Source organism: Lygodium microphyllum, chromosome 3, assembly GCF_053477565.2.
Source record: "Lygodium microphyllum isolate KBCC chromosome 3, Lygodium_microphyllum_v1.1.10, whole genome shotgun sequence".
NCBI classification, from domain to species: domain Eukaryota; kingdom Viridiplantae; phylum Streptophyta; class Polypodiopsida; order Schizaeales; family Lygodiaceae; genus Lygodium; species Lygodium microphyllum.
The window spans coordinates 67,989,956-68,001,311 of NC_141137.1; positions in this window are offsets into that span (position 1 = coordinate 67,989,956).

Consider the following 11,356-nt stretch of genomic DNA (forward strand, 5'->3'; position numbering starts at 1 on the left):
TATTCAATCCTAATATTGGCACAATTGAAACTCCACAAAGGACACTAGTACCTTGAAACAACTAAAGACCTAATTGGACATTATTGGTTGAACTACTAAGAAACCTACACCTAAACTTCCTTTTTTTTTTGGTTGCCTAGGCACATACAACGTATATGAATGCATTTGATGTGCCTATACGTACACCTTTCATATAATTTAATACTTTAGTGCTAAATTAACTATTGAAGAATGTTGATATTTTGATAATAATGAAAGAAGACTAGATTTATGTTAATGTTGTTATGCTTTCAAATCTAATGTGAGTTGAGATACAATTATTTGCATTTACACTTTGATTTCTTATTTCACTATGCATGAACATATCTCACATGTAAACACACGAAGACTCTCATATTAACATGACAAAAGTGTTGACGATTTCAGGTTGGGCACCTTTAAAGAATAGTTCTATTCTTAAGGCTATGACCATCATTCTAGAGAACTTTCCAAGCAAAGTAATTGTCACACATGGTAGGTGCCATGACAAGGTCGAGTAGCCTTATTATCTTCTTTACTTAGGCAAGGATATAAAATTTTTCTATCCCAAAATTTCAAGTCAAGTATGGACTTCTAAATGAGATGAATCTAGTCAAGATCATAAAGAAATTGCAATTGCATGTCCTCTTAATTTGCAATTAAGACTCCTATATCCAAATAAAGAGGATCAACACTAAAGAAACTTTGTAGAGTCTAAGGAATTGAGGTAAAAAAGAACCCTACAAATTGAGTTTTGAGTCCTTTTCCAGTTGCATTCATTTAATGGGTGATATAAAAGTGTTTCTCATGATTGCTACTTTGACCCAACTCAAGTGATATGATAAGCTTAAGTTGAGTTTTTACTTCAATAGTAGAGTTTCCAAACTTTTGCCAAACTTGATAGATAAAACTAGGTCATTATGTATTGGCTATGCATAGAGGTTGTCACAGTGCAAAGAAATCATCCATAGCATATATCCAAACTTTTGTATACTTTGGTTTTGTGGATCATTCAATGTTGAGTGATAGAGGTTGCATTCACTTGAGCAACGACTTTGATCTTGATTTCCATTGTGTTAGGGCATACAATCATTTATTTGCTTAGTTAGCCATTGGTTCATATGAAGTCATTACATCAAAGTAGCTAATGCAATAATATATTTTCACTATTTCAATAATATCCATTCATATTTTGGTTAAATTGCATGTTGAAACTTCATATGATCAATTTTTGGTTGCTTCTTGTTTAGGAAGCTTTTACACCAAGCTAACTTACACTTTAGGGTCTATTAACTAAAATATATAAACCATACATTAGGGTATCATCAAATGAACATTTACCAAATAGCATCTCCATGGACATTGCTAGGCAATATATATTAATTATATTTTCTTCATTTGGTTTAAAATTCCTTTTGAAAGCATAATTTATTTGTGTTTCCGTTCTATAAAGAAAATCTTAGTTAAAAACTATTGCAAATGTGATCATTCCTCCCATGTCTCTTACTCATGTGTGTGTGTGAGGAGCAAACTGTGCAATCTCGAAACTCGGGATTTCATTCTTGCTCTTAGGTTTGTATCACACACACACACACACACACACACACACACACACACACACACACACACACACACACACACACACACACACACACACACACACACACACACACACACACACACACACACACACACACACACACACACACACACACACACACACACACACACACACACACACACACACACACACACACACACACATGCACATGCGTGTCACACGCGCACATGTACACGCACACGCACACGCACACGCACACGCACATGCACACACACACACACACACACACACACACACACACACACACACACACACACACACACACACACACACACACACACACACACACACACACACACACACACACACACACACACACACACACACACACTCTGTGCATTGTCACACACGCACACGTACACGCACACGCACATGCACACGCACACACACACACACACACACACAGTGTGTGTGTGTGTGTGTTTGTCTATCTATCTATCTATCTTTCTCATATATTCGAGGAGCAATCTATGTCTATTTGTAGTTGACATAAAAACTTACGACACTCTCTTCCATTCATGCTCTCATTTTCTCATCTCTCAATAAGTAGCCATTTTGTGTGTGTGTGTGTGTTTGTGTGTGTGTGTGTGTTAATTGCAAGCAATAAGCCCATAGTGCTGCCATCAATTTGTTGTCTCAATTGTTTTTAAGAAGTGGAGACAGTTTTGGTTAAGACATTAATCAAGATTTTGTTAGTAGCTTTAGCTTGACCATTTTCTTGTGCGTAGTATGGGGGGAATTTTTGATGTATGACCATGAATGTGGATAACACGTATGAGATCATCTCATTAATGAAGTGTGTGCTTTGATCACTCATAATGTGAATGGGGAAACTAAACCATCAGATTGCGAACTCCCATATGGATTTTGATGTTGTTCTGGCATGGACTTTTCACATGGCCTTAGCCTCAACCCATTTGGTCAGGTAATCAATATCAATCATAATATACCTAGCCTAAGAATAGAGGGTATGAGAAATGCAAGTGCAAGGGCTAGGCTCATATGGAGGAGATTGATGAATTAAAAACAAAAAAGTAATGAAGCATGTTTGATATACTCATTAAGGTATTAATCATTAATAGCATCAAAGGTACGAAAATGAAACTAAGGTGAGAAATATTTAATAGATTTCTACAATACCATGTACTGCTAGGATTATGAGATCATTTGCTTAGAGAGTAGGAAATGTAAGTAGCATTAGTGACCAATGTGCACAATATATTGGCCATTGTGAAACAACCAACAAGAGGATAATACTTATATTTAAAGAATAGTGCATTGATTATGCTAGTGAACTCAATTGAAGCAATACCCATTCATAAGACACACATTCTTTGCATACTCAGAACCCACATGATTCTCTTAGATTTGTCACTAGAGAGTTGGCTTGCTTCTGTGATGCATGCATTCATGGTTGGTTGAATAGGTGTTTAACAATGCATATGTTCCTTGTTAGGATTACCATACCTTGTAGCCATGGATGATTATGAATCCCTTTCGAATAAGAGAGACATACAATGTAGTGTCATATGAGGGATATCATGATATATTGAGAGCAATCAATTACAAATTGATGACATATTTGTAGTACAACCATATGCTGCAACCAACATAGAGAAGTTTTCTAGGTTTATCTCAAAAAATGTAATGCAGAGAAGGAGCATATTGAAGATGATTACATGCATGCATGTATCATGATATTTCTAAAGGAAAGTATGCTATTAATGATATATGTAATGTTACAAGCAAGTAGATATGTATTTGTTTAAAATCCTTACAAACATGCCCCCATTCCATGTATTATCACATCTCATGCAATGTATTAAGATACCCATGGAGTGTATCCAAGACAAGAGAAATTTGTATTGTATCACTTTAGAAACCTATGAGGCAATTGATGTGAGCATACCTTTGGCCCACCTAATGAGCCTTTCTCACGTTTGTAGCTTGTTCTTGTTGATATGAACATTTCTCACTTTTAGACCTTGTTCTCATTAAAATGAATTTGTTTAATGGATGCTCCCACCCCATACTAGAACCAAATTGGTAACTCCAGTTTATTTTCTTTTGTAATGTGATACTTGTTAAACTAATCTGTCAGACAAACAATTATCCTTCAGTATACATGCGACTATTAACTTGTATACAAGAGACTATTACCTAGCATAAATGTGGATGTTCACTAGCATGCTACATGCATTTGACTACCAACTAACATTTAGGAGTGATGAATTTCTAGGATCTTGTTCTATGATGCTATTTTTATGGGTCTTGATAACAATGTTGTGGCAGATGGATAAGGAATTGAGTCACGATGCTTGGTTCAGTTTAGTTGCATCGAATGTACAAGTGAGACTTTAAACTACTTAAATATCCATCCATTGTTTGGCAAAGTGGTGAGCCATCACCATCAACATTGCTTTATTTGGCTATATTTATTTTTTGGTGTTGCTTGAGTTGAATGTTTTACTTTTTGTTTATGTTTGCTCATGTTAGTAGTGTGCTCAAATTAGGCTAACAATATACACTTGAACCCTCGATAGTTCGCAAAATTGTAACATTGATAAAAGAAGAAAATTGTAAAGAGTGAAGAAAATGTAGCATTATTAAATAGTGTGTTGAGGATCAATGAGTTAGGATTGAGTTTCTTTATAGAAGAGCTAAGATAGTGCCTCCCACACCACTCCTTGGAGCCGACTCTGCACATCATGAACAATATGCCATGTAGTGATGTGCTTCGACTTGCTAGACTAGACTAGATGGTCCAGTTGATTCTACAACAAAGCTCTGCCTGACTGACACTTTGCCAGGGGACATTCTTACTGAATCTATTTCACTTGCACGTCCAGTTCAAATGGTAATATCCTGAGGTGCCGAGGTTGATCTCGACAAAGTGTTGGTGGCCTATTTTGTTTGACAGCTTGGAGAGAAGAGACTTGCAACCGTTGCTCATCACCTTATCCGATGTAGCATCGGCTTGACGAGCTTGGCATCGTTGGGAGCCTGGGGCAGTTGGGGTCAGACAGATTAGGTTAAGGAAGAGCCTCCAACGCTTGGCAATGCTCCCTCCTGACTGCGGTCCAAAGACCACATTCAGATTTTGAGTGTTGGCTGGTTGGCTTCATCATCACTGAGAATGGCTACTTCCTCCTTGACCGGCTTCTCCCCCTTCGCCTTATACTCCCACAAGATATGGAGATCCTTAGTGGGCGCCATCAAAGTAGAACTCGGAAGGGCAGCTTAATACGATCCGCCAGGTCGAAGGGTAAGCTAGCTTCCTGAGACGGAGCCGCCAAGCCTTACGAGTCGGCCTCGGTAGGAGCAAAAGCCGACCCACCGCCAGTAGTTGGAGGAAGGGATGGAACATGGGGAACCTGAGACAGACCTGGTTGGTGCGTTGGACTGGGCATCTCCATCCAGATCCTGATCATCCTATCAAACAGCGTCGGGAGTTGGGAGTGATTATTGGACAAGGCTACAGAAAAGTGACGAGTAGCTTCATCCCATTAATCCTCTGAGACCTCTTGGACCGACATGGCCAGAAGTTCTTCCTACTACTCCAACCCTAGCCAGATGCATCTTATCGAGGTCGACTCTGCCGAGCCTTGACTTGGGCATGTAGCATAGCTGCCTTGGCTTGCACAAACTAGAGTCGATCCCACACTCAGATCGGCGAAATCCAGGAGATCCTTCCTCGTCCCTTATAACAGGCATTGCTACCACCCTCAGAGATAGCCATAGCTGGCAAACCTGCAGCTCGCAAAGCTCCTCATTCTCTTTTCTGATTGTAGCAGCTAATTGACGCTGCGCCCTGGGTAGTAGCCTTGCCCACGATCTCCTCGGCAACTTACACCAAGCATTGCTGGTGACAAAGTTGACAAATGGAATCAACCTTCAGATAGAAATGTTTAAAAAAATTGTACTTTTCAAAAGAAGGGTGCATTCCGAAGAAACCCTTCAAATAAAATTTTAAAATCTAAGAATAATTTTGAATTTTAATTTTAATATTGAAGGTTGAAAAATTGAAAATCTTTATTGATATTCATTTAATATGCAAACAGTCAATGGTAGTTGTAGTTAATGAGTCATGACACGGTACACCCACCTTCCAAAATAATAAATCCGAGCCTTGAAGATCGACTCTTGATACCCACCTTCCAAAAATCTTTAAATTCCCAGACCCGAAATTCAAATCCTAAAGGCTAAGTTTCTCTAACTTCTAAGCTCATCACTCCCAAGTCTCAACTAGGGCGACGAACTTCTAAAGTTCTAACCTCACCACCCACCCAAAAACCCTTTAAACTAGTTTGAGGGCTCGTCACTCTCGCTTGGGCGGGGTCACTCATGAATATATGTATATATAACGTGAGTTCAAAATAAGGGGTTTTTTTAACACCATTTTTATACTTTTTTTACATACAGAAGGGTGTCATATAAAGGGGTTACTTACAAATTGAATAGAAAAGGGTTGTGTTTTATTCAAGAAAAATTCACAGATTAGGATATTTATAAATAGGCCATGAACGCACGTTATATAGAGAATATATATAAGGTAAACCCCTCGAGCACTCTCGAAAGTCGACTCAATCTCTCTCTGTCTCTGTCTCTGTGTCTCTCTCTCTCTCAAGACTACGGCCTCTCAAGTCTCTCTCTCTCTCGCTTGAGAGCTCTGAAGACTACAACCCCTCTCTCTCCTCCCTCGGCCCTGGAGGTTGACGCCTCTTTCTGCGGTCTGTAGACTGCCTCTCTCTCCTTGCTCAGCCCTAGAGGCTGCCCCGGGGGTCCACTAGGGTTTACCATATGGTATCACGTGAGTGTAAGGGAGGGGGGTTATTTAAGGGAAGGAATGTACATTTTATAAGGTAAGGCCCCATAAATAAGGGTAGATAAGGGGCATTTTCATATATTTCTTGCATGCAGGTGACTCTCCTTATTACTACTAGTGAATCCCCCGTGGAGGCTGTTGCCTAGAGCCTAGGAAAGACTATGGTTCCTCTTTCTCCTCACTCAGCCCTAGAGACTGCCGCTTGCGGCCTTTGGGCTCTGAAGACCGTGATCGCGGCCTAGACTCCCAAGTCCCCCCCTCTCCCCCCCTCTCTCTCTCTCTATATATATATATATATATATATATATATCTCTTGTTGGGGATAAAGGCGCCTCCGTCGTGCCGCCCCGTGTATTACTACACTGACAGTACCCGCCACTGCACACTGCAGGTGGCGGGCGCCCGTCGCGTCACTTTATTCTTTATTCTTTTAGTGACAGTTTGAATAAAGGGAGGCCCGGTCACACATTGTGACTGTTGGAGTTCCCATTTCTTGTCTCTCTCTTTCTTGCTCTTGCTCTCCCGCCATAGCTTGCGTGCAAGCTTCGATCCTTCTCACCTTTCAACTGGTATCAGAGCTTGGCATTCTCTTGCTCGAGCTCGACTCGGTGCTTCCCGACCTTCGCATCGACTCGCTTCATGCATTGGATCTCCATCCTGGCAGCCATATCCGATCTCCCCAGCCTATTGAGGCACCTTCAAGGCATTGATACTGAGGTATTTGATCATTCTTTCAGGGTTTTATTTCAGTCTACAGGTTGCAAATAGCAAGGGCAGCCATGGCTTCAAACCCTTGAAGCTTATTCCCCTCATATTGTGCCTTACACCTATCAAGGCTCAAAGAGGCTTGTCATAGGCCTTTGATAGGCCCTTCTTGAGCCCCCCATTACCCCCTTTTCAGCCCATGTGGAGCAGCAGCAAGTTCAGCACCAACAGGGCAGATTGCATCATTTTTTTCCAGGCTGTGAGCACTCATCTACTTCAGCTCCACACTTGGCCATTGCTTCTTGCTCTCTACCTTGATCAAGAGGGCTATAGACTTCATGTTTGATGTCATTCAAGCTTTGGGCATTGGTCTTGATCATTCGGGGCTGATCTCTTCAGATTTGGGACTGTCATAAACTGTCATAACAGGCTGAAAACAGGGCAGCACCATTGGCATTAGCATTTGTTGCTTATACTCCATTCCGGTTGTGCTATTTGATGCTCGTATGCGGTCTACATGATGCCTAGTGCCTTGATTATGCCATGATTTTGGCCTGAAATATTGGCTGATTTGGGACTGTTATTTACTGTTATACAGTGCTGGAAATAGGGCAGCCACACTTGGCATTGGCATTTGATGCTTATACTCTACTCCGGTTACCTTATTTGATGCCCGTATGCAGTCTACTTCCTACCCGGATGTATTGGGGATGTATGCATTTGGTTTGACCATGATTTTGGCTTGAATTCGGGGCTGAAATCTACTGTTTAGAACAGTAAATACATGCTGGAATAACAGTGGGTTGAAGGTACTTTACATGCTTTGGCACTTACCTATCAATACCGGATGTATGCTTTGAGCTTTGGCATGATGTCTCTGACATTTGGGGACGGCTTTGGAGCATATGTATGAGATTATGGGATGATTTTGAGCTTCGCATTAGCTTCGTCTTCTCATTGGCATTTGGACCGACTTGGCATGCTCGTGGACCGCCTATGCCTCATGTCTGTGCTTGACAGTTAGGCTTTTGCATTACATGCTTTGGTTCGTGACATATGCTATTTGGTTCGTGTATGCCATACTGACATTTGGAGCTTGGATTTGGATGTATTTGAGCATTCCCGGCTCACTTGATCACTGATCTTGGTTGCTATTCGGATGTCATTGAGTTGACCGAGAGCTTATTTGGGCTTATGTATTGCTTCATGGTTAATACGACCGGTGCTTCATGTATGTCATGCTCTCTTGGATGCGCTTGATGCATTGACAGGGTCACTTATCACTGGTGCTTTCTCTTGGGTGTTTGAGCTTCTGAGCTCGCTTTGTATGCCTTTTGTGCCAGTGGGAGCATTTTACATGCTTGCTTGACCTTTGACAGTTGCATGCTATTGGAGCACTTACATGTATTTGGAGCATTTTATGTCTTGAGCAGCTACATACGCATTGAGACTTTGGGATCATACTCCGATCTTTATGAATATGCATTGATGTACTCTTGGTTCACAGGATGCTTATGAGCTGAGTCTCATATTTGGATCTTTCTCTTTGAGCAAACACCTATTTGTGTCAGGTTTTGGCAGTTACATGAACACTTTGCCTAGAGTGTCTGGGGGTGTGCCTTTCACTGGCAGATGTTATTTTGACATGCTTCAGTGTTGAGCTCATGTTCTTTTCACTGTCATTGGCCTTGCTTATGTCCGTTTCATGCCGGCTTTGGACCTAGCATTGTTTGCTTGACATTGGATCCTATTTTGGGACAATTTGCTCTCTAGACTGCATACCTGCAATTTATTACAGCAAGCAGTTATTGGTGGACTGAGGTGTACTTTTCATGTTGAAATATCCTGATTTGGTGTACCGCACCTAGTACTAAGTGGGCAGCAACTTTTGGCACACTTTGCTCGCCCTTTGGACCCCGTTTTGGTCATTTTTGGGCAGTTTCTGCAGTAAAACATCAAGCAGTTTTGGATTGTTTGGGCATTTCCAACCTGCATTATGGCATCCTCTTCGACTGATAATGCCATATTTAACATTACAAAGTTGGATGGTACCAACTACTCTTACTGGAAGAGTCAAATTTGGCAGGTCTTGGTGCAGAAATCTCAGATTAAGCCACTTCGGTTGAGTGGGGAGCAGCCTGAAACTATGGACAATGACGACTAGCTTGAACTTGATGAGCTATGCAAGTCCACGATTGTATTGTCTCTCACTGAACATGTACATTATAATGTATTTGAGGAAGCACAGAGTGCATGGGATATATGGAATAAGATCAAGAATCTTTATGATAAGAAAAGTCCGACGAGTTAGATGTACTGGTTGAAGCAGCTTATGGATCTGCGCATGAAGGATAATGCGACTATGTCTGCTCACTTGAGCCAGTTCCATGCTATACTGAAGAACCTGACTTCGCAGGATATCACCTTTGGAGAGGAAGTAACTCCTCTTTTCTTGCTTGGGACTCTGAATGAGTCATGGGATGTTTTCCGTATTGCTCTTTGTGCCTCTAGTGCTACTCTAAAATTGGCAGATGTTGAGAGTGCTCTTCTTCAGGAAGAGGTGAATCGCAAAAACTTGGATGCCTCTCGTGGTAGTCATGCTTTGACAGTTAGAGGCAGGAATGACAGGAATGATCGTGGTAATAACCGTGGTCGTGACTCGCAGAAGGGTCGGTCTAAATCTCATGGCAAGTCGCGTAGTAAGTCGCGTGGGCGCAATGCAAATGTCACTTGTCATCATTGTGGGAAAAAGGGCCATATTAGACCACAGTGTCATGAGTTGCGCAATGAGAAGCGCAAGGATAAGGGGAAAGATAAAGTGCAGGAGAAGTCCTCTGATCGCAGCATAGTACCTGCGAAGTCCAGCGTCAAGATTGAGGAAATTAATGTCACGCAGACTGAGGAGTCCGATGGTGGTGATGAGTTTATACTTGCAGCTAGTTCCTTTGATGCTTCACACTTGACTGAGACACCTAGTATGTATGCACAGTGCTGGTTATTGGATTCAGGTGCGTCCTTCCATGTGACGCCTTACCGTGAGTGGTTTCACTCTTACCGTACTGTATCTGGATCAATCAGACTTGGAGATGACAGGTCTCTTGATATTGTGGGCTGTGGAGATATTCAGTTGCAGTTTTCCACTGGCAGTTCCTTTTTGCTCAGGGATGTACGTCATGTACCTGCGCTTACGCACAGTCTTATGTCTGCAGGACAGTTGGATGATGCAGGGTTTCATGTCTGTTTTGGGGATTCTGCCTGGAAGATTACCAAAGGCAGACTTGTGCTTGCTAGAGGCTCCAAGGCTGGCAGCCTCTATCCTCTTGTTGTATCTGGGTCTTCTGTAGACCATGTTTTGGCAGTGGGCTCTATCCCACATGTATCACTTTGGCATGCCCGTTTGGGGCATATGTCTTTGAAAGGAATGAAAATGTTATCTGGTTTGCACTATCTTCCGCCTTTGGACTATGCACGTTTTGACTCGTGTGATCATTGTCTTTATGGTAAGCAGAATAGGTCTACGCATAAGAAATCGGGTAGGCCACGCATGAGTAAGCCCTTGGCATTGGTGCATTCCGATGTTTGTGGGCCTATGCCTTGCATGTCTATGGGTGGCGCGAAGTACTTTGTTACCTTCATTGATGATTTTTCTAGGAAAGTGTGGGCTTATCCCATAAAGCAAAAGTCCGATGTCTTGGCAGTCTTTCAGCGTTGGCTTGCTCTTGTTAAGAACCAGACTGGGTATAGGCTGAAATGACTTAGGACTGACAATGGGGGAGAATATGTCTCACATGCTTTTGAGCAGTTTTGTGATGACAGGGGTATTAAGCGTCAGTTGACCGCCCCTTACACCCCACCCCAGAATGGTTTGGCTGAGCGCATGAATAGGACTACAGGAGCGTGTGCGCTCTATGCTTAGCCATGCAGGCCTACCCTAGAGTTTTTGGGCTGAGGCAGTTAGTACGGCAGTGCATGTCATAAACCGATCGCCTTCCAGTGGATTGGATTTCCAGGTTGTAGAGGAAGTTTGGGCTGGTAAGCCACCCTCTTATGCGCATCTCCGTGTCTTTGGATGTGAGGCATTCTGCCATGTGCCCAAGGATAAGAGGAGCAAATTGGATCCAAAGAGCATTAAATGCATATTCCTTGGCTATGGTGAGTCAGGAGAGATGGGCTATCGCCTATGGGAT